The sequence below is a fragment of the Microchirus variegatus genome (assembly GCF_963457635.1).
Source record: "Microchirus variegatus genome assembly, chromosome: 3".
Taxonomy (NCBI): Eukaryota; Metazoa; Chordata; class Actinopteri; order Pleuronectiformes; family Soleidae; genus Microchirus; species Microchirus variegatus.
In genome coordinates, this window is record NC_139804.1 from 34,828,264 (window position 1) to 34,852,129 (window position 23,866).

Below are 23,866 nucleotides of genomic sequence, written 5' to 3' on the forward strand. Positions count from 1 at the left end.
TTAGGGAGGACAGTGTAAAGGAAGTGATGCTGCGGTGGCAGCAGCAGATACAAGCAGACCGATAACTCACCAGCTCCACTATATTCCACCATAGGTCAGGACATCACAGGGTAAGTCAGGAAACTTCATACAACCGTTGACTGCGTGAATCAATATACAACAATATGATCGGATAACGATATATCACAACGTCTAAGAATACTAAATGTCCCTAAAGATATCGAGTTACATGGTCGAGAGGAAAGGTGCTTTTTCATTCCTGTGAAGCGCCACCACCAGGAGACATAGAGTAGTGATGCTGATCAGTCAAATTTCAGGGGAAACTGTTTAGACTTAAGATAAGAATGAAGAATTATCCTTAATTACTTCACCTTCTTGTTCCATGGGATTTTTTTTTACAGATTCTGTTGCAGGTATGAGGTGTTAAAGGTCCCATATTATGCTAAATCAACTTCTTAATCATTTAAATCCTTATATTTGGGACTCTGGAGGTCCTATCATTCGGCAAAGTGTGAAAAAAGATGATTCATTGATGCTTTTGTGGTCCTCTGTACGGGTCTAAGTACAGGAGATAAAACACGCAATGTTGACTTCCGCGCTCACTGGGACGTCACAAGGCGCTAATTTCCAAGAATTGTTGTCTCACGGAGCTCCGCGGGACCGTACCTATGTTCCCCGGGTCCTATGTTCCCCGCTTTGTATGTGACCGGGGAACATAGGACCCTTTCTCTAACCCTAATCCTTACCCTACCCTTTTTCAAAAAAAGGGTCCTACATAGGAACATAGGTACGACCCCGAGCTTCGCTTTGTCCGTAAAACACGAGAGTGCTGGCGAGGGCAATGGTATCCGAAAACCGGAAGAAAAGTTCTATTCTTGGCTCCACAGTGCAGCACAGAGTTCTACACAAATTCCAGCCTCAGAGGATTTATCTGTCCACTGGATACATGTTATATATGACGGCAATGTGCCTGCTAGAGCCTGCAAATGATCACTTTTCCAAATTGCTAACTGCTGCTAGCTCCCAGTAGCCTCTGTGGCTGATGTCATTTCCTGTCCCTTATGTTTCATTTTACCTTTTTTTAAGGTGGACCTAAAGAGATACTACTAAACAGAGTGTTCTGAACAGGGCTGCTTTGGCAGGATGATTGAACTGCTGTGGTTCTTCATCCTTATGCATCCGTATCCTTATGTTCATTAGGACACCAGGGAACTAGTTTAACTTGAGGAAATAGGGTATAATATGACCCGTTTAATAGAAAATTAAATACACTACGGTTTCTAAAACAGAAACAGGCGGCATCAAGCCAGGACGGTACAGTATAGTTTTTGTTCTGATGCTAGTGTTTAAACCAGCTCATCTACAATCCTCGGATCCTCGGATCTGCCATCTGTGTAGACAACTGTATCGCCTCAAACTGTTCCCTCTGGGATTCCCGTTTTAATTTCGCAAGACTGAGACTTCGCGTGTCTCCGGGTTTTTTTTACAGGATCAGCCAGCGTCTTTTCATCAGTCGTCAGAAGTCTCTGTTTTATGTGACGGTGACAAAGTAACTGACTGTACTACTCGACTTTCGGGAGAAGTTAATTGACTCGAACATGTAAAAATCTTTGTTCTCGTGCTCGATGATGAGAATAAACCGGCGGGAGGAGGAACCCTCGTCCTCCTCGTCTAACTCTGGCGTCTGTGCGACTTCCGTTGTCATTACTGCCGAGTCCCGCTCGTCTGCGTCCGCTCGTCTCATTACTGCGGCTCTGACCATTAGGTCCATCCATCTCGTTACTGTTATTCTGATTCAATGCCCACACCTGCCATTACTGAGAGACTGAGGTCTCATTAGGAAACTGCTGTCAGTGGAGCGAGTGAACCAAGCAGCAAATTATCCACTGTGTGTGTCTGTGTGTGTGTGTGTGTATAAAGACAAATTATGAGCAAACATTTGAGTGTGAGAACCAGGTTTGTTGTTGTGTATTTAGTGTGTGTGTGTGTGTGGGTTATGAGATCTATGGCTATAACTAATGGCCTATTTGTTCTGTTTGCTCGTCTGACTTTGCGTCAAATGAGTCAGACGGAGCGAGAGACTTAATGTGGCCATCAAAGCTGAATTAACAGTCGCTTATGAGTCCGCGTGACAGTTCAGCGAAGTCGAGTCAGGACACGACGAGCACGAACCGATCCGTTTGTTTTGTGAACTGCCGTTTTTTGAGGTTTCACAGTCTGTTCAAGGCCTTTTTGGTTTTAAAAAAAAAAACACCAGAAAAGAATAAATGTAGGAGGTCAAACCATGGCAAATAAGTTTATGAATGAAAAATAATCATTTTCAGCGAACTGAACTGAAAGTTCAAGTCTTGATCGTGAACCTTGAAATGTATTAAAAGTAAAAAATACATTTCTTTTCAACGTGGATATAATTTTAATTCAATTCTTCTTGCTTTTCAACTTATTTTAACCTTTTATCCCCTCAAAATGTATTATTTTTTTTGCTTATTTTAACCATAAAAGGGCCAGAAAATGTCCTTTGAACAAGCCATTTTTTCCAGAATAACTTTCAAAATGTGACAGTTGTTTACAATCTACTGCATGTTAAAATAGTTACGAGTTAAAATGAAGAAAAACAACACGTTTTATTGAGATTAAACAGATTTTGTGTTAAATTTGAACTTTGAGCAGCACAAAACACATTTAAAAGAACATTTGTTTGGCATTTTTGTCTCAAACACAGGCCAAAAAAAGTTGGAAACTACAATATGCACAGGCAGTTTTTCCCAACTCTCTCTTCTCGGGTGACAAAGACGATGATTCACCGGCTTCGGAGTGAAATTACCGTAATAACCACACATCGGCTTTGACGTTGAATTATAGCGGTGCCGTTTTAAAGAAGCTGCAGGAAAAATAGCAACACGATTATGCTGAAATGACGTCTCTTTCCCATCAACAAAGTGAACGTGAACCCCAGTAGGGTAATTAACGCAGTTAAACCTGCGTGACTTTACAACTTCATCATATCTGATGTATCAAGATGCCTGTTTCCAATTCTTAGGCATAATGAGTCTCGAGTGGGGACAAAAAATCGCTGCACACAGTAAATGACCAAAGACCTGCGAGCGCAGAGAAATCGATTCAGACCCTGCAGACGCTAAACCTGTGCATAAATCATTAAGAAAAGGAAAGTCAACTACATGTTGACACAAAGGTCGTCCATCACTTGTGTCCAAGACAAAGAGAGAGAGAAGATATTTAACATCTTAGTGCCAAAACCAATGAAAGTGGAGTCAGTGGTTATTAACCCATGGCAAATTGTTGTGAGTATAATACACAACTCCTTATATGGACATCCTGGGAGTGTGTGTTTATAGGTCACATATTCAGGCTTTAAAAAAACATGTTTTTCTTTTGTTGTTGTTGACTTTCAGTTTTGATTCATTCTATTTCACGTTTTTAGTAGTCATGTAAAGTAGTAAGTGAACTTTGAACAGGGGCGTATCTACAAATTTCACAAATTTTAACATTTCGAGTCATTTTTGCCTGTAAGTTGTTTTAATGTTTAACCTCTTACAGTTCTGCTGCCGCCAGCGAACGGGATGAGGTCAGGATGGAAACGAGGACTCTATCATCCCTAAGTCTCCGACCACAACAGCCTTCGATACAGGCGGTGACAAACCCAGTGATCCAGATGAATGTACTGCTGTCTGTCAGTCCAGTGAGTGGATCCCTCACCTGTGGTTCTCCCTCAGGTTTCTACCACTTATTTTTTCCCCGTTATAAGGTTTTTTTCCCTGGTAGTTTTTCCTTACCCTGGTCGAGGGTCTAAGGACAGAGGATGTTACCGACCCTGTGAAGCCCCGTGAGACAAACTTTGTTGTGTAAACTGTGGGCTACACAAATAAAATTTGATTGATTGATTTGATTGATAAGGGTTTTTTTCCCTGGCAGTTTTCCTTACCCTGGTCGAGGGTCTAAGAACAGAGGATGTTACCAACCCTGTGAAGTCCCATAAGAAAAGCTATGTTTTGTAAACTGTGGGCTATACAAATAAAATTTGAATGATAAGGGTTTTTTTTCACTGGTGGTTTTTCCTTAACCTGTTCGAGGGTCTAAGGACAGAGGATGTTACCAACCCTGTGAAGCCCCGTGAGACAAACTTTGTTGTGTAAACTGTGGGCTACACAAATAAAATTTGATTGATTGATTTGATTGATAAGGGTTTTTTTTCCCTGGCAGTTTTTCCTTACCCTGTTCGAGGGTCTAAGGACAGAGGATGTTGCCAACCCTGTGAAGTCCTGTGAGACAAACTGTGATTTTTAAACTGTGGACTATACAAATAAAATTTGATTGATTGATTTGATTGAAGTTGTGCTGAAAAAAAAAAGGATATAAATGCTCTATATTGCACATTCTTATAGCCTCTGTATAAACTGTACATTTTAACATACAGCAGTAATCTCTGTGTTTTGAGGGTTTGATCCAATGCGAGGTAAAAGAAGACAACATTCAACGAATGTAACTGACCTTTTTAAAAGGGAGAGGTCACCATCCTCTTTTTCACAGGGCAAGAAGCAGATCATCCATGTCCACACGCGCACGAACCAAACATCTGAAGTCGTGCGTGTCCACACGTGGTTCTGAGGCTAAGTCAGCTTGTCTGTCAGCGTCTGCACACAGAGACAAAGAGAAAAGAGCGGTGAGAAGGACAGGAGGACGGTTGAGACACAGGAGGAGGAGGGGGGGGGGACAGAGGAGAGGACATTCGAGAGTGTCGCACATTCTCTCAGTGAGATAAAACCCATTCATCACTGGCAGATGAGAGAAAGACAGTGTGGAAGGGTGGCTCTGTCACTCCCACTGCGGCTCATCGGTGACACCGTGACAGAGCTGGGAGTTCACAAAAAGAAGTGAAGCTTTTTATCAGTCAGTGTCAAACTGCAGCCCCATTGCACTCTGGGAGGGTGGGAGGGCGGGAGGGAGGGGGGGGGGGCGCTGATGAGCTTCAGACGGTTCACTGGACCAGATAAGAACATCGTACGTACGTACGTGACCGGACCCTGCGTGACGCGGCTGCGTCCTCATAAATGTAAACATCAAGTCAGAATTATCAGTCAGTGACCTGTGTCTCTGCTGCTGTCCAGAGTGTAGGACGGTGGAAACAAAGTCATGGTGAAACTGGACGCAGATGAGTGTTAAGGCCACATTATACTTCTCCGACTGCGTAATGCGTTATCCGTCTGCGTCACCACGGAGACGCCTCGAGCATTTATACTTCTGCGTCATGGTGACGGACTCTCGCTGCAATTTCCCGCCCGATCAGTAGGGGTCGCTGCGCAAGGTTGTTGTGCTTCTGGCTACAGTGAGCAATGGCCTTCCGAGAAAGAAAGAGAGAGAAAGACTGTTGTTGTTGAAACAGTGGCCGTTTCTCACTTTTCTGTGTGACGGAACGCAGTTTTAAGATAATTTGAGGGGAGAAATTGGCCATTTAGAGTCTAAACATGTGCTGTGTGTGTTAAGATATGACGTATTTATAGTTCGGCAGCGGCGTTATCGGCGGGGATCAGCTCCGCCTCTGTCAGGACGCCCGGAGCGCACTGAGAGCCGGCACAGAGCAGCTTCGCTCGGCCTGTCCTGAGGACCAATCGCAGCTCTTGCCGTCTCCGTAGTCCCTTGACGGAGTGACGGACACTTAAAAAGACGGAGACGACGCAGAGGCTCTTCGACAGGTTCTGCGTCGACGCAGAGTCTCTACGTAGCCTACGCAGAGCACTTTACGCAGAAGTATAAATTGGGCTTTATTATGGCTATGAGCTGAGATTTAACTACTGCGTCTTCGGGAAATCTGACCCATGACACAAGACACGGACCAATCCCAGGACATTTCAGCGAGAGAAGACGCCTCCTATATTTCGACACAGCAAAGCAACCAAGGCAAAACCGTGTTATACGACACACGGCAGAGGGCCTTCAACTTCATCGCTCTTATATGAAGAACACCTTTTTAATTGGTTCTTTTTTTTATCTACATTACAGTTGCTTATACTCTACGCTTCACGATGAAGGACGTGGCCGTGCGTCATCTTTAACCGTCTCTCTCTCTCTCTCTCTTTTTCATTCGTCTTTCAGCTTTTTTTTTTTTTAACTAAACCACCGCTGCTCCTCGCTCGCTCAGTATGCATGTTTCTCTCCGTCCTCCCTTGACATTCAGTCTCCCACAGAGACGTACGACGGGGGCAGAGTTTGGCCCACTTCCTGTAACTGTGCTGCCGCAGTTTTAAAAAAAGATCCATTGAGAGAGGAGAATGCAGGAAACAGTGAGTTGGGTTGGTGTTAAATAATGTTGCCGCTCTTTCTTTCCGCCGCCGCTGCCTCCTCAGCTCCTTAAAAGAATAATTCAAGTGTTCTTGAAGTTTGGTTGCAGGAGGTTTCTGACAGTGCTTACTGTGCCGTGCACCCGTCGTGGTTGCTGGTCTTTGAAATAAAGGGGAAGCTCATATGAAATTTAAGACTTTTTTAAGACTTTTTGATGCCAACTTGAATGAAATTGTGATATTTGATATATATTCAGTGCTCTGTGGTTCAATAGCTGTATGTCCAAGTGCATGTTTCCCACCAAGTATACAAAAAAAGATACAAAAATACAAAATATAGTACATTTAGTCTCTGCGTCTTCTAGTACCGGGAGAAAAACAAACAAACAAAAAAATACATTACAATTGTTTTAAGACCTTTGAGTAGTGTATTTAAGACCACCATATAACATGTTTAATGAATTTAAAGGTGAAGTAAGTAGTTTATAGTGCCATCTAGAGGGGAGACTGACATTTACAACAAATAATTGCTGCTCTGCTCACCCCCTCCCTTCCCTGAGCGCTACGGTGTCCTCAGCCGGTCAAATGTCGTCCTCGTCGTCTTTCTCCGTGTCAGCAGATGAGGTTCGTGAGGCGAGGGAGAGGGCGGAGCTACCGCGGCCGTAGCAGACGAAGCGGAGAGAGAGGAGGCGGGACTTCCGCTACAAGTAAAGAGACGCTTGATTTGTTCTCTCGCGTTTGTCCGCACAGGCTCCGGTAGAAACATGGCGTCTCGCTGCTAACAGTGGCTATGCAACCGTGGCCCGCGACCATGTTATTTTACATGACTTTTTGAAACACTACGAAAATGAAACAAAAAACTATTATACAGCGACTAGACAATGCAGGAGCACATAATATGTATAAAAAAGTGGATTTTGGGTTATATAAACCCATAAATACTACACAGTGTCCCTTTAAGACATTTTAAGGCCTTAATTTTCGATGCATGAAAAACAACAAAACAGCTAGCTATGCTAATGCTAATCGTAGCCTCGCTAGCTTACCTTCGGAAACAGGTTCACCAAGTTAGCCGCAAAATAGTAGCATGCTAATGCTACATAGATACGTGCTGGCGTATCGGTGAATGGACACCGACTTCGTCGTTTCAGTATAACGAGCCGCTGTCTACCCGTTGTTGACACTGACAATCCTGACGCACCGCTTGGTGTAGCGTGATAAACTAGCAAACATTTAAATGACTCAATTGTCATCTCGTACGTCTTGCTGCACAAACTACACTTACCCAACCTGGCAACCCGTCGGAATAGAAAATAATTCCTGTGCTCCATTCCCCCCCCTTTTCTTTAAATGGCTCCGAATATCAATGAGGTCAAAATTCACAGCAATCAATCACGGCAACCGCACATAAATAACCCCCTGTCAACACATGCAGGAAACCTCTCTGTTTTTCTCCACAATCGCACTGCCTGGTTTATTCTCTCCTCACTTTACACCTGGTGGCGCCATCTGTTTCACCAGCACGTGTTAATAAAGGCCTCCAGCTGCCATCAGGCGTCAGATAACCTCCGTGTGTGTGGGGTTACCGTGAAAACACGTTTGTGTGTGTGTACACCTAAAAATGGCAACCCGTCTTCTCACTTCCTGGTCTCGAGCCAAGTCACACTCACTCATATTTCCCAATATCCATATTTTTTCAGGATCACGTGTAACACTCATTAAACCTGGCAACACTACCACCTTTTTTTTTTGGAAAAGCGTGGTTTGTCGTCGCCACGGAAACGCAGGTGCGGTCACGTCTATCTTTAACCTGCGAGGCGTCAGGTAAACAGCCGATGACAGCGTTGATCAGCGGCACAGCAGGTACGGTGTTGTTTCACCATGACTGAACACAGCGACGAGCACCAGAGGCTGCTTCACGTCATTTTATCTGTGTGAGCTGAAACTGGGTGTGTTTATGCATGTGTATATATATATATATATATACACAGGAAATTGTTAAATGACGGCTCTAATGTCATTTCGGGTAAAATTAGATATGATCATTACGGGGATGTGAGTAAAATATATAAAAATATAAAATATAAAACTGACAAAACCACTAAAAAAAACATGAGGGTAAGAAGTGAGAGATAATAAAATATGAAGTTCTCTGTAAATATTGAAATATTATACATTGTAATTAGGGCTGTCAAAAGATTACAATTTTTAATCAGATTAATCACAGGGTAGCTGTGGATTAATCACGATTAATTACCATTCGTAAATATGCCAGAACAATTCTAATGTTCTCTTTATATTGTTCCAATTCTTCCAACCAGTGTTCATCACCATTATGGAAACATGAAAAAACCTTGTAATTAAAAAGTATGTGAAAATATAAATGTAAAGAACAATAAAATACTGTAAATAACCTATACAAACAGTAAAAAATAAACATAACATTGTAAAAAACCCACATTATAATACAATATAAATAAATAGAAAAAAAAAATGCTGTAAATAACTTTTAAAAAAAACTATACATTGCACTGTAAATAACTCACATTATAAACAAAATATAAAGTATAGAAGTTAAATAGTTTTCTTACTAAACTCACAGCAGGAAATTCCTCATCAGCACTTTGAAGCACTGCTTCTACTAGTTAGCGTTAGCGTTAGCATTAGCGTCAGCTAGCATTCTGACGCTAATGTTAGCTGCTGTCTGTGTCCCCGTTAGTTAGACAGTGACTGTTAATGTTATGATTATATCATTATCTGCGCCAGTAGCTCCACTTACAACTGTGTGTCTTTCTTTCTTTTTTCTTCATCCTCTCTTTTTTCTTCCTCTTCTAACTTCCTGATTGATAACTCCTCTTCATTTTCCTTCAGCTTCACACAGGTTAACGTGAGGTGACGTGGGGCCTCTTTAGGGAGGTTTCCTACTGAGATGTCGTTGCAAATCAACCCTTGTTGTTTAATGGAGACGGTGATGCAGCTGCTCACTGATGCATTTAGGCTCCCAGTGTCGGGAGCCCCCCCATATCGGCTCTGGGCCCCAAGCAGTTGCCCGTCGTCTTGCCTGTTCATAAACTGCACGTCTACTCGTAGCGCGATGAAAGTGAGAAAGTGCGTTAATGCGTTAAAAAAATGTACGCGTTAATTCCACAAATTAATCATCCTGCGTTAACGCGTTAATTTTGACAGCCCTAATTGTAATATATGAGTTAGATGCCTACACTACACTTTAAAGGTCCCATATTATGCAAAAATCAACTTCTTAATCATCATAAATCCTGATATTTGGGACTCTGGAGGCCCTATCAGTCGCAAAGTGTGAAAAAAGATGACACACTCATGTTTTTGTGGTCCTCCTCAGTCTAAGTACAGGAGATAAAAGCACACGATGTTGACTTCCGCACTCTTTACCACGCTAAATTCCTGGAATTGTTGTCTGGCGGAGCTCCGCTTTGTCCGTAAAACACGCGAGAGTGCTGGCGAGGGCAACGGTATCCGAAAAAAACGGAAGTCCGCGAAAAGTTCTATTCTTGGCTCCACAGTGCAGCAGCACAGAGTTCTACACAAACTTCCGGCCTCGGAGGATTTATCTTGTCCAGTGGATACATGTTATATATGACGACAATGTGCCTGCTAGAGCCTGAAAATGATCACTTTTCCAAACGCTAACTGCTGCTAGCTCGCAGTAGCCTCTGTGGCCGATGTCATTTCCTGTCGCTTAAGATTCGTTTTACTTTTTTTAAGGTGGACCTAAAGAGCTGTGGTGCTTCATCCTTATGCTATTTTGACATGGATTTTTCACAGACATGTTCATTAGGACACCAGGGAACTAGTTTAACTTGGAGAAATGGGGTATAATATGGGACCTTTAAAAAAAAAAAAATCCCAACAACCAATAATTTTCTATACAAATGTCCTCATCTTTCCCGAGCAGAACCTCTTTCCTTCACAAACATATTTGTGAATTATTGGACACAGTTTTCCTATATCCTCCCTCTGCAAATTACCCTGTGCACTTTGCTCCCTTAAAAGAACGACACCGTCACGTCGGCGACTGTCCCCGCTCTCCATTAACCTCTGTAACCTGTTAAACGTTTGTCAGCAAACAGTATCTGCCTCCTCCTCCTCCCTTCAAACCCCGAGCATCAAACGCAGCCAATTCAAACCCGAGGAGCCCGACAGCTGTTGCTGCTGCTGCTGCTGCTGCCGTCTAAATCCACTCACCTCGTCTACGCAAATATCACTCTGAAAACGGCAACGCGACGAAAACCTCCCTTCAACCTGGCAACCGCAGCAGGTGCGGCGGCGATAAGCCGAGAAGGACAAACCCTCCTCTTTCTTTCCGCCGCCTCGTTCAGCCTCTTCACCCACACACGTACTTTAGGCTGTACACCAGCAAACAGACTGTGTATATATATATATACATATATATATATGTATATATATATATATATATGTTATTTATGTCTGACTGTGAGCTCATAAACTGGGACAACACTCTGTACGCTTCGTCTTTCTCTCGGCCTTTCCAACAGGATACTGAAGTGGAACTTGCTCAAGTCAGAGAAAGAAAATCAAGAAATCAGAAAGTTCAAATGTGGTTTTTTTAGGGTTTACCTATGTTCACAAATGAGGCAGTGTGTGTGTGTGTGTGTGTGTGTGTGTGTGTGTGTGTGTGTGTAAGAGAGCGAGTGAGAGTGTGTTTTATGATCCCCCCCATCATCACATGACACCTCCATCCTTCAGCCTTTTTCTCTGTCGCCAATCAGTTCTCATTGGTGCAGTGACCATGGAATCCAAATGTGTGTGTGTGTGTGTGTGTGTGTGTGTGTGTGTGTACATGTCAGTGTGTAAGAGTGTTCTTGTTGTATGTAAAGGCTTTTTACGGTGACTGTGAAATGGAGAGAAAACATTTTTTTGCAGGAGGTGGAATTTGACCATTTACTGTAAAGTCACGGCTGCTGCTTCACGGCACAAAAGAACAAACTGAAGAGAAGTGGGAGTTTGGTTATATGTATGTACATATGTGTATACATACACATATATATATATATATATATATATATATATATATATATATATATATATATATATACATATATATAAACACATTTATGTATATATATATATCTTTATACATATATAAATATATATATAAACACATATATATACATATACATATATATATATACACACATTTATGCATATATATATATATATATATATATATATATACACACACATGCATATACATATATGTATACGTATATATATATATATACATATAGAAGTATATTAGGTTTATTGAGCTTCAGAGAAAATGAGAGTAGTTTAAACTTCCCCAGTAAAGGAAACTGGGATGAGCTGGGTCAGGATGTGTGCGATTCACATCGGCAGCTCGATTCATCATGCACACACACGCACACACACACACACACGCACACGCACACGCACACGCACACGCACACGCACACACACACACACACACACAGTCAGCAGTATTTAGTGGAGCAGCAAGCACTGTGCCATGTGCCATGAAGAAAAACTGAATCTGGCTTCAGACTATAGGAGTTTATTTATTTGTTTATTTATTTTAAAATTCGGACCGCTTTTAAAGGTGAAGTAAGTAGTTTATAGTGCCATCTAGAGGAGAGGCTGAAATGTACAACAAAGAACTGCTGCTCTGCTCACCCCCTCCCTGCCCTGAGCGCTACGGTGTCCTCAGCCGGTCAAATGTCGTCCTCGTCGTCTTTCTCCGTGTCAGCAGATGAGCTTCGTGAGGCGAGGGAGAGGGCGGAGCTACCGCAGCAGACGAAGCGGAGAGAGAGGAGGCGGGACTTCCGCTACAAGTAAAGAGACGCTTGATTTGTTCTCTCGAGTTTGTCCTTACAGGCTCCCGTAGAAACATGGCGTCTCTCTGCTAACAGTGGCTATGCAACCGCGGCCCGCGACCATGTTATTATACATGACTTTTTTGAAACACTACGAAAATGAAACAAAAACTATTATACAGCGACTAGACAATGCAGGAGCACATCATATGTATAAAAAAAGTGGATTTTGGGTTATATAAACCCATAAATACTACACAGTGTCCCTTTAAGTGGAGTGGAATGTTCAGTTGAATCGTCACAGATTTTCTTGTGTATGATCTAAAACATGGTGACCATGCTACAAGGTTTCAACATAATGACACAACACACATATTGCGGAATATTCTGTTTCTGACTCCTGTACCAAATCCCATAGAGAAAATCGTCAATTTTACATCACGGCACACGATATCGACTGCTGCCTCCATCACTAAGTTCAAATGTATGATTTTTTATGACTTTGGTGTTTGAAACGCATCGTTTTGATTTACATAAGTGACAGAAACGTATATCAAACAAGGCAGCAGCAGACCAACAGTTCCTGAATCCCAATGAGCTAAAGTCACTAATTATCTCAAAGGACTTTGGTGGGAGAGTTCACAAACTTCAGTTTCATTTTGGAAAAGATCCGTCTAGTGGTGAGATATTATAATAATAATAATTATTATAATTATTCATGCAGATTAAGTATTTGAACTTAAACTGAATCCTAAGGCCACACACACACACACACACACACACACACACACACACACTAACAATCCCACCCACTCAGATACACCAAACTGCTGCCGAAAAAACCACCTTTTGAAGTCAGTTTGGTCACAGAGCGAGAAATCCCATTATCAAAGAGAAGAGACGAGACGCAAGAGGAAATGAAAAGGAGAATCCTTCCTCCTGCCTGAGGAGAACGCTCACTCCAGCACACGTTCATTCATTCATTCATTCATTCATTCATTCACTGTACACTCACCTACTCGCATACGTGAGAACAACACGAGCTACGTGAAATCTGTCGTACCAAATCAGATCAGTGGGTCGACTGCATCGACGCCCACCTCCTCACACAAGTGACAGCCACTGCTCGCCTTGATTTAAAGGTCCGATATGCAACATTTACACCCCCCCCTCATTATATTTACAGCCAGTTAACTCACACACAGACACAGACACAGCAGGGGGAGGGGGGGGGGGGGGCTATAGTTTTGCATTTTGATCTGTGCAGCTTCTGAGGCGGCAGGCACTGCCTTTTATTTCGGCATAAACTCCCCAAGAAAACCTTAAAGTCAAAGTCCCAGGGGTCCGACTGTGTGTCGATTATAGAAACCAGAGCCGTAACATTAACTCACTGGGTAACCATGACTATAGAGATGTTATTGTCAGCAGACTGTCTGGCTGCAGGTCAGGAAGGAGTTTCTCTCTCCGAAGCAACAGGATAATAAAGAGAATGGACAAAATATACCAAAAAAAAAATCTTATTCTGTGTTGGAATTAAAATGTAATCAGTGTCCGGCAGCCAACAGGAACCTCATTATCATCATAGCATTGATCAGTCAGACTGGGGTCTTTTATTAAGAGTTACATCTCTGAGTGTCGCCTCCTTTTAGGTTTTTTTTTTGTGTGAGGTCCAGGTTCATGGCAGGCAACTGTTTGGGGCCCCGAGCCTATAGGGGGCCCCCCGACAGGCCCCTCGGAGCCTGAGGGCTGTTTTTACTGAAATGTGCAGTGAGCAGCCGCATCACCGTCCCCCTTAAACAACAAATGGGCGATTTGCAATGACATCTCAGTAGGAAACCTCCCTAAAGGGGGAAACTTCACTTTAACCTGTGTGAAGTTATCATTCTGCATATATATATGTGTTATTTTTCAGTTATTTGCAGTATTTTATTGTTCCATATATTTATATTGTTTTATAATGTGGGTTCTTTACAGTGTAATGTATTTTTTTTACTAAGTTTATTTAGTTTTTTAAAAAGCTATTTACAGTATTTTATTGTTCTTTACATTTATATTTTCACATACTTTTTAATGACAAGGTTTTTCCATGTTTCCATAATGGTGATGAAAACTGGTTGGAAGGAAGGGCCCCCTGGGAATTTTTGCTGAGGGCCCCTACAGACTCTAGAATCACCTCTGGGTTCATATGTTGCACTGGTATATCTCAGCGAACCACAGACCTGTGTTTGAGCTCATGTTTCTGAACCAACACGACGTCAACTATTTACATTTTTAGAGACGTGCACATCAATATGTCGGCGTGTTGACCACTTGGGGCTCTTTCGGCATAAATGAAAGAAAAGCACCAGATTAGAGCTCCGGAAACATCATGGTTTTACCTCTAAGTGTCAACACCGTCTGCATAAAAACCGCTGGCCATCGTCCTCCGTGATTTACCCTCGAGTTAGGTATACAAAACTAGTCTGTTTGGTCCCTCGCCTTTCAGTGGAGCAGATGGGCGGAGTTATAGGTGGACTGGACAGCGATTGGTGCGGCTGCAGAACCTGAATCTGCCTCTCGGGTCCTAAGCTTACAAAACTGATTTTGTGATATGAGGAGAACGCGTTTGAAAGCACTGCAGAAAGATGTAGATGTTGTCCTACATTTCTTCTCAACCAAAGGCTGCCTTTCTGTCGTGTTTCCACGTTCTCTCCTCGTGTTGTTGATCCACACACGTCACTTACAGTCGTTTTTCTTCGATTTTAATGTTTTTATGATCGCGAGAAGCCAAATCGTGGTCACTCTATACATTACGGTGAAACTCAGTAACAACAGGTAAACGGACATTACTATGGGGTGTATGGAGCGGGGGTTGTGACGACAGTGCATGACAATAGGTGATAAGTGGCGACACTCCCCTGGAAGCAGTGGATGTGTGTTTACCTGGGTCTCATTCACATGTAAATGATCAGGCACAAAACCGAGCGTTCTGAAAAAGGCTGTTTTGGCAGAGTTATTGAACTGCTATTGTGCTTCATCCTTATGATATTTTGACTAAAGCATGACACAGACATGTTCATTAGGGCACCAGGACCTAGTTTAACTTGGGTTAATACGGTATAATATGGGACCTTTGAAGTGGGTTTGTATTCCTGTATTTGACTGATACGTCACTTTCTTTGGAAGAGTAACTTTACGTTTTCCTCTGCCCATTTCCCATTGTTTGCCAGATTACTTTGTGAATTTACCCTCAACTCCTCTTTTACTTAAACTCACTACATCTTGGTTGTTTATGTCGCTTCCCTTCCACCTGTGACGAGCTGGAACGTAACGGAGATCCTCATCACTAGATCTAAAACACGAGGAGCCTGTGGCGTTTGATCACCGACCACTACACGTCTGTGCGTTTTTTTTATCTCTGATACTTTAGAACTCTCTGTACAAAGATAATTGTTTTCAAAAAAAAAAGTTTTCAGTCACTAAATATAAAGTCATTCTATTCTAATCCACTCGCTCTCAGTCGGCCTCTCAGCGAGTGAGTGAGTGGATCTATTTTCTCAGCGAATGGTGAGTTTGATAGTTTCCAGTCGAAGCCGACTAATGAATTTTATTCATTAGTGTTAGAAAAAGGAATCCAAGGTTTGAGAAGCAAAAAGGCAAAAACAGAGCTATTGCACTGATACTCCACACACACACACACACACACACACACACACACACACACACACACACACACACACACACACCCCACACCCACACACACACACACATTCTTGTACTTGCTGCATATTGAGGACCGGGTATAAGTGCTGACAAAGTGAGGACCTGCATTTCCACTTTGTAAATCAACACAATTACAAATATCTACTTCATGAATGACATCTACAAAGAACTAATGGGTGCAGTACCATAAAATGTCTGCAGGTGGGGCCCCAGAGCAAAAAGTGTGCGAAACACCAGGGCTGGAAAACGGGTTTTTGTACCAAATTGAGGACCTCTGTTAAAAACAAAGTATAGCATGTTTACAACCTAAGGAAGTGGTTTCAATAAAAACAAAGTGAGGACCGGCCAAAATGTCCTCACTTCGTAAAAATGACCTCACTTTGTTGGTTAAAAACACTCAACTGGTCCTCAGTATGCCACAAGTACAAGAACACACACACACACACACACACACACACACACTGGCCTCCTCTTTAACCTGGAGGAGACCTCGTTTGCCCTCGTCCGGCATCAATCAGACGCAGATTACTGACGTAGACGGAGAAATGGCGTCAGACAAAACAATAAGAGAAGAGAAGGAAACAATAACATCACCGTGTCTGGTGTGATGGATTGAAGAGGCCGACGGTTGGATAATGACATACGAGTGTTCTTTGTAGTGTCCTTAACCGTCAGCTGAACATCAGTTAGTCGAGGTGGAAACACTTCAGATTATAACTGTGAAGGACCGCCATTTATAGTCAAGTAGACCTCTCTCTCTCTCTGTCTCTTTCTTTCTTTCTCTCTCTGTCTGTCACAAACCACCTGCTCGCTTATGTAACGCACACTATTTGTGCGGAAAGTGCTTATAATAATTACTTTTCAATTAACGGTGTCTGCCGTCAAGTGTTATTCTTGCATCCTGAAGCTAAATATTGTATATTATTATTGTATTACATTATTATATTATCCTTAGATTTTTAGTTCATCTTTGTATGAAAAACTATAAGTAACCATGGTTAAAAATAGGGGTGTAATAATAAATACATTTGTCTGAGTGTTTTCAAAAAAACAGAAGTGTGAATTTGGAGCTACTTAAAGGTCCCATATTATGCAAAATCTACTTTTTAATCACTTAAAGGGACACTGTGTAGTATTTATGGGTTTATATAACCCAAAATCCACTTTTTTATACATATTATGTGCTCCTGCATTGTCTAGTCGCTGTATAATAGTTTTTGTTTCATTTTCGTAGTGTTTCAAAAAGTCATGTAAAATAACATGGCCGCGGTTGCATAGCCACTGTTAGCCGCGAGACGCCATGTTTGTACCGGAGCCTCTCCTCTAGATGGCACTATAAACTACTTACTTCACCTTTAAATCCTTATATTTGGGACTCTGGAGGCCCTACCAGTCGCCAAAGTGGGACTCATGTTTTTGTGGTCCTCCTCAGTCTAAGTACTGGAGATAAAACACGGGATGTTGACTTCAGCACTCATTGGGACGTCACAATGCGCTAAATTCCTTGAATTGTTCCTTGAATCTTGCGGCACACGCGCTTTGTCCGTAAAACGCAGAAAACAGTATCGGAAAACCCAAAATCCGCGAAAAGCTCTATTCCTGGCTCCACAGTGCAGCACAGAGTTCTACACAAACTTCCAGCCTCAGCGGATGTATATGGATCTGTCCAGTGGATACATGTTATATATGACGGCAAAGAGATTCTACTAAACGGAGCGTTCTGGACAGGGCTGTTTTGGCAGGGTGATTGAACTGCTGTGATGCTTCATCCTTATGGTATTTTGACCAAAGACATGTTCATTAGGACACCAGGGAACTTGGTTAACTTGGAGAAATAGGGCATAATATGGGCCCTTTAAAAGTTTTCTGGCTGTCTTTGCTGAATTCACTTTACAAACCCGTGTTATTTCACTATTAGACGGCTTTTTCCAAATTGAAAACAGAACTTTTTTGCGTTTACCTTGTAACCATTTCCTGCACCACAGGACATAAAGCAAACAGGCATCATCGCATGAGTACAAGTACAAATGTCTTATTTTCTGAATTTAGGTTAGGAAATCCTCCACTCACAGTAACACCAAACCTTTATTTCCTTGTCGAAAAACCTTGTGCACTCAGTAAATGTCACCTTTTTCCACGTTTCCAAAGAAACAAACAGTGCAATTTTGTCAATTAAAGTAATCATCTCGACATTATTTTTTCTGGCAGATTGTGTTAATCCCAGAGAGACGGAACAAGCAGCACCGAGAAAACCGTCATTACATGAGCTTTCCGAGTAAAAATCCATTAAAACAAGTCTTTCCATTATCCCGGTCTTTTATTAGAGCCTTAATTAGTCGGAGACTTTCAGTCAATTAGCAGATAAGGTGTATTTCAATCAGGCTGAAGGATTCAGTGCTGATCTTCCATCATGAAACCAGAGGCTCCCACTGAGTCCAGTGCAAACACCGGAGTTTATACGGCAGTGTTTTTTGTCGCTTCATTTTCTGCTTTGGTTTCGTCAGAAAATGATAACGAGCCGACAGAAACAATTCACAGTGTGCGATTTTTTGCTCCGAGCCGCGGGAATTTATTCGGCAAAGATCTAATGAAGAAAGACAAGTCGCTGTAATTAAAATGTGTCTAATGCTGTATTTACTGCCGCAGCATCACCATCCGCTTCCAATTCTAATCTCACGCTTTCCATAGACACTCACGTGTAATTATAGAGGGAAAAAGGAGGAACGGAAACCTGTTCAAGAGGTGACTTTTTCATGTCCGCTTTCTTACTGCAGTGGTCATGGGAAATAAAAGGATATCTAAAAACATCAAAAGCTAATAAAAATAATCATAACATCATCCCGCCTCCATCTTGCCTTGTCCCTCGTGTCCTCTTCTGCCCGGCAGCTCCATCTTTAACATTTTGTCTTTGTCCAATAAAAAAAAATCATTGTCCGTCCTCTGCACGCGACCAAACCATCGCAACCTTGCTTCTCTTACTTAATCATCATGTAATGAATTGCGTAAATTGCAGCGAGATAACACCCATTTTTTGCAAATATTAACCTTTTTAAAATACACGATACATTACGAGTTTCAGACATATATACACAAGAACAATAATACAAAATGACTGCCCTAAACTCCCGATTAGCGAATCCTAACCATGGACAAGAATCAGCAGTTTAGAAATAATGTTTTTGTAACCTGACAATTATTTTTTACCCTATCCCTAACAGCCCTATTTAAACAATCTATAGCATGTGGTGTAAAGTGCATTAGGGCTTAAGGCCACATTATACTTCTCCGACTGCGTATGCGTTATCCGTCTGCGTCACCACGTAGACCACTCGAGCCTTCATACTTCTGCGTCGTGGTGGATAGGCGCTGCAATTTCCCAGCCCGATCAGTAGGGGTCGCTGTGCAAGGTTGTTGGGCTTTTGGCTACAGTGAGCAATGGCGTCCGAGGGAGAAAGACTGTTGTTGCGGCCGTTTGTCACTTTTCTGGGTGACGGAACGCAATTTTAAGATCATTTGAGGCGAGAAATTGGCCATTTAGAGTCTAAACATGTGCTGTGGGTGTTAAGATATGACGTATTTATAGTTCGACAGCGACGAAGTCGGCGGTCTTCAGCTCCGCCCTCTTTTGGACGCTCGCTGCTCACTGTGAGCCGGCAAAGAGCAGCTTCGCTCGGCCTGTCCTGAGGAACAATCGCAGCTCTTGCCGTCTCCGTTGTCCCTTGACGGAGTGACGGACACTTAAAAAATATTCCGTGCACCCGGAGACGACGCAGAGGCTCTTCGACAGGCTCTGCGTCGACGCAGAGCACTTTACGCAGGAGTATAAATTGGGCTTGAGTCCAACTCCAATTTTGCCAGTTACTCAGCATGTACTGTAATCTTGGTGCAAATTAAGGGCGCAAGGTGCAATTTAGTGTTGTAAGTGTGTTTTTTTTAAAAGCCGGGTATGTCTGTGTCCGGCACAAAGCTATTTGAATAGTGAATACAGGAGTGAACGGTTCTCTGCAGAGGAGACAGAACCTGCCCTAGTGACAGGATGGAGAAATTAAAAATAAATAAATAGATGAAGCAGAATAAAAACCAATCAGAGCTGAAAAAGAAACAAAAGAAGAGACAGAACCACAGCAGCGGCTTCCTGTAACCTTGTCATGTCTGAAGGATGCGTCTGTGGCCTTTTATGCGCTAATGGACATGGTGGTCCTTGGTCTCCACTGTCCAACTTCCGCTGAAGCTGTGTGTGTATTGTGGACCCGTCATCTAATGCACCGTTCAAATAAACTGCGGCGTGGACTTAAGACCGCAGGTTTTTGTTTGTTTGTCTTTCTGATGCCTCAACAATGCACTCGCACACACGGGGGTGCACTGGGAAAACGTGGGGGGGATGTAAAACATTTGATGTGCGAGCATGTGGCTACATCGATATGACACCTGCTGGATGTGACATCATATGACCGAGGGAAAGGAAAAAATCAATCCCAGAGGTGAGCAACAGATCGAGGTCTAATTAACTGCAGTGTGAAGACCAACGTCACCTGGATGTAACCTCCAGAGCGGCTGCAGCCCGGGAGGAAATCTCAACATTTGTTTCAAAAAAAGAAACTAATCTGCATTTTAATTAAACGGCTCCCCCCTCTGGAGGACTCGCACTGATCGATGGGACAACGACGACGACGACAGCAGCAACAACAACATGTCGTCCAGCTGAAAGCTCTCTGCAGCGTCTGAAGCTTTAATTCGTGTTAGAATATCTGACTGGGGAATGAGAATTAACAAACACACACAGATTCTTTCTGAGCAGCAGCAGCAGCAGCAGCAGACACGCTCACAGAAAACATTCGGGACGCGGGGAAGATTTTAGCCACTTAACAAAATCTACACCAACAGCTACAGCGGCTTTCACGGAAATGTGCTGCAACATCTCACTTTTCATTCACGCCTTAACTGACTGATGTCTCAACGTGTGTCTCCTGCCCGTGAACTGTGGAGCTTTTCTTTGGACGTAGAAGTCTGACCTATCTTTTAGCATGAGCTGTGCACTAGAGCTGCAACTAACGATTATTTTCGTAATCGATTAATTTCTCGATTAATCGATGAATCGTTTGGTCCATAAAATGTCAGAACATGTTAAAAAAACGTTGATCAGTGTTCGTCAAACCTGGAAATGACGATGTTCTCGAATGTCTTGTTTTGTCCACAAACCAAAATGATTCCGTTTTAACGATTTCTTTGTTTATGTGGAGCAAAGAAACTAAGAAAATATTCACATTTAAGAAGCTAAAACGATCAGAAATCTCGTTTTAATCATGAAAAAAGCTTCAAACCGATTATCGATTATCAAAATAGTTGATGATTAATTTAGCAATTGATTAATAATCGATTCATCGTGAATTAATCGTTTCCGCTCCACTGTGCACATTTCACAGCAACGACAGTCAAGTCAACTTCATTTCTAGAGCACATTGACCAAAGTGCTTATAAAATCAATAACAATAGAAGTAAAAAATAGTCAAATAGTGACATAATAGAATGGTAAAAACTACACAGAGATATCCGGGTTGACTATATTTTATCTTGAAGTGAAGGCCAAAGAGAAGAGGTGGGTCTTTAAAAGAGATTTAAAATGTTCATTGGTGAGGGCAGACAGTAACTCATTCCAAAGTTTAGGGGCAGCTACAGCAACAAGGCCCGATCACCCTGGGTTTTTGGCATCTAAAATATCATAAAGCAGCCTGTTATAGGCCACGTGCACATGTTTAAAGGTGACATAGAGTGGTCCTGTTGCACATAAATGTTAGTTATGGAGGTCTACTTACATATATTAAGTTGTTTTTATGGTCAAAAACCTCCTAGTTGCTGTAAACGAGCCGATAGAAATCTCTGTTTTTTCTGACGCTGTTTTTCTGCTGCGAGATTTCAGAGTGAACTTTCACCCCCAGAAGACAGAGTCTTGGGATTGGCCAGTACTATCCAGCTCATCCGTTCTCAGAAGCGCAGCGCCCCCCTCTGGAACGGTGGATGCACTGCTCCTCATTATCAAAACATTGTTTTAACAGTGTCTAAAAATAGCTTCTTCACGACTCCCCGCCTCAGTCCCTTTGATGACTTTGACCCGGAGTCAGACCCAGAGTCACATAACACCTCCACAACGGACGTTATTCTTCTTCTGCGGTTCAATGTACGCAACCGGATGTGCCCGGACTAGTGCCCGGAGCAGGACGATCGGTTGTTCAGGAGAACCGCTGTTTACGTAACTATTACGGGATTTTCAGTGATCTCGTTGAGCCCCGAGATTACAATAAAACACAACGTTCTCAGCAATGGCTGAACTGTTTGTTTCGAACCGTCAGGGCTTCATAAACAAGGTAATGACGCAGATACACACCAAAAAAACAGCGTTAATAGGAACTTCCGGTCTAGTTCCGCTTTAAGTGTCTGAATTTCTTTCTTCTTTCAACAAAGCCTTATTATTATGAAATATCTGTAAAAAAAAAAAATAGTAGAAGGTCACTGATCCACTCTTTGTAGAGCAGTGACAACCATCACACAGGTTTACAACATGTTGCATCAAACTCTCAAAAAAAACAACTGACAAAAAAAAAACACATTTCATTGATTCGATGCCGTCGTCGTTCATCACCGCTGACTAAATGTAAATTGCGGACAAGGAGCCGCCGAGCAAAACAAGTCGAAATTAAAAACGATCTAATAAATACCAGGAGTTAAAAGCTTAACGGCTCAAAACGACAGGAAAAAAAAAAAAGTGTACTCTGTGGCATTAAAATTCTGCCGCTGCTGAGTAAATGAGCTGCCGGCTCCTGTGGCGCACGTGCCGCTCGTTGTTTTTGCAGGAAATGACCCGTTTGTCATCGCGAGCCGCTTGTTATGAACGTTGCTGTTTCCCACAGTGACAGGCGGAGTGACACAAGGGGAGACGAGTGAGCTTCACCCCTCACACTCTTGTTTTTAGGTCACTGCTGCCTGTTCCAGAGACAGACAGAGGTCCAAACAAACAAACAAACAAACAAACAAACAAACAACAACCAGAATGCAAATGCAGATCTTTCGCATTTTCATATTTGCGTCCATGTCCGTGTCTTTATAACTGAATTATAATGGAGTCCAGCTCCTGTTGATTAGAGCTGAAACGATTAATCGATGAATTGATTATTAATCCATTACTAAATTAATCGCCCACTATTTTGATAATCGATAATCGGTTTGAAGCTTTTTTCATCAGTAAAACCAGATTTCTGATTGTTTTAGCTTCTTAAATGTGAATATTTTCTTGGTTTCTTTGCTCCACATAACAAAGAAATCATTAAAACTGAATCATTTTGGTTTGTGGACAAAACAAGACTTCCGAGAACATCATAATTTCCAGCTTTGACACACACGATCAATGTTTTTTTAACATTTTATGACATTTTATGGACCAACCGATTCATCGATTAATCGAGAAAATAATCGACAGATTAATCGATTACAAAAATAATCGTTAGTTGCAGCTCTACTGTTGATTACTATTTTTTTCTTTCAAAGCCATCCATTTCCTACCACTTTATCCTTCGCAGGAGGGACACGGGAGGTGCTGTGCCAATTTCAGCTGACATAGGGCGATGGGCGGGGTCATCTCAGGACAACATAGAGACAAACCACCATCCAATTTTTCTAATCCTCCACACACGGGGAGAACATGCACAACAACTCCATGCAGAAAGGCCCTTGTTCCGACCATGCAGGTCACAAATCCTGGTCATCTGGCTACAACGGCAAGAGTGCTAACTATGACACCAACATCAATTATGTTGAAAGAGTGAAAGAGGCGACATTTCTCAAATTCGGAGGATCCAAACTGGCCAACTTCCAGCATCTACCGTTTTATCCTCCACCGGAGGGTGGCGGTGGGTGCTGTGCCTGTCTCAGCTGATATAGGTGATAGGCGGGGTGCACCCTGGACAGTTAGCCAGTCCAATCGCAGGGACTCGTATAGAGACAAACACACTCTCACACCTACGGTCAATTTAGAGTGACCAATTCGCC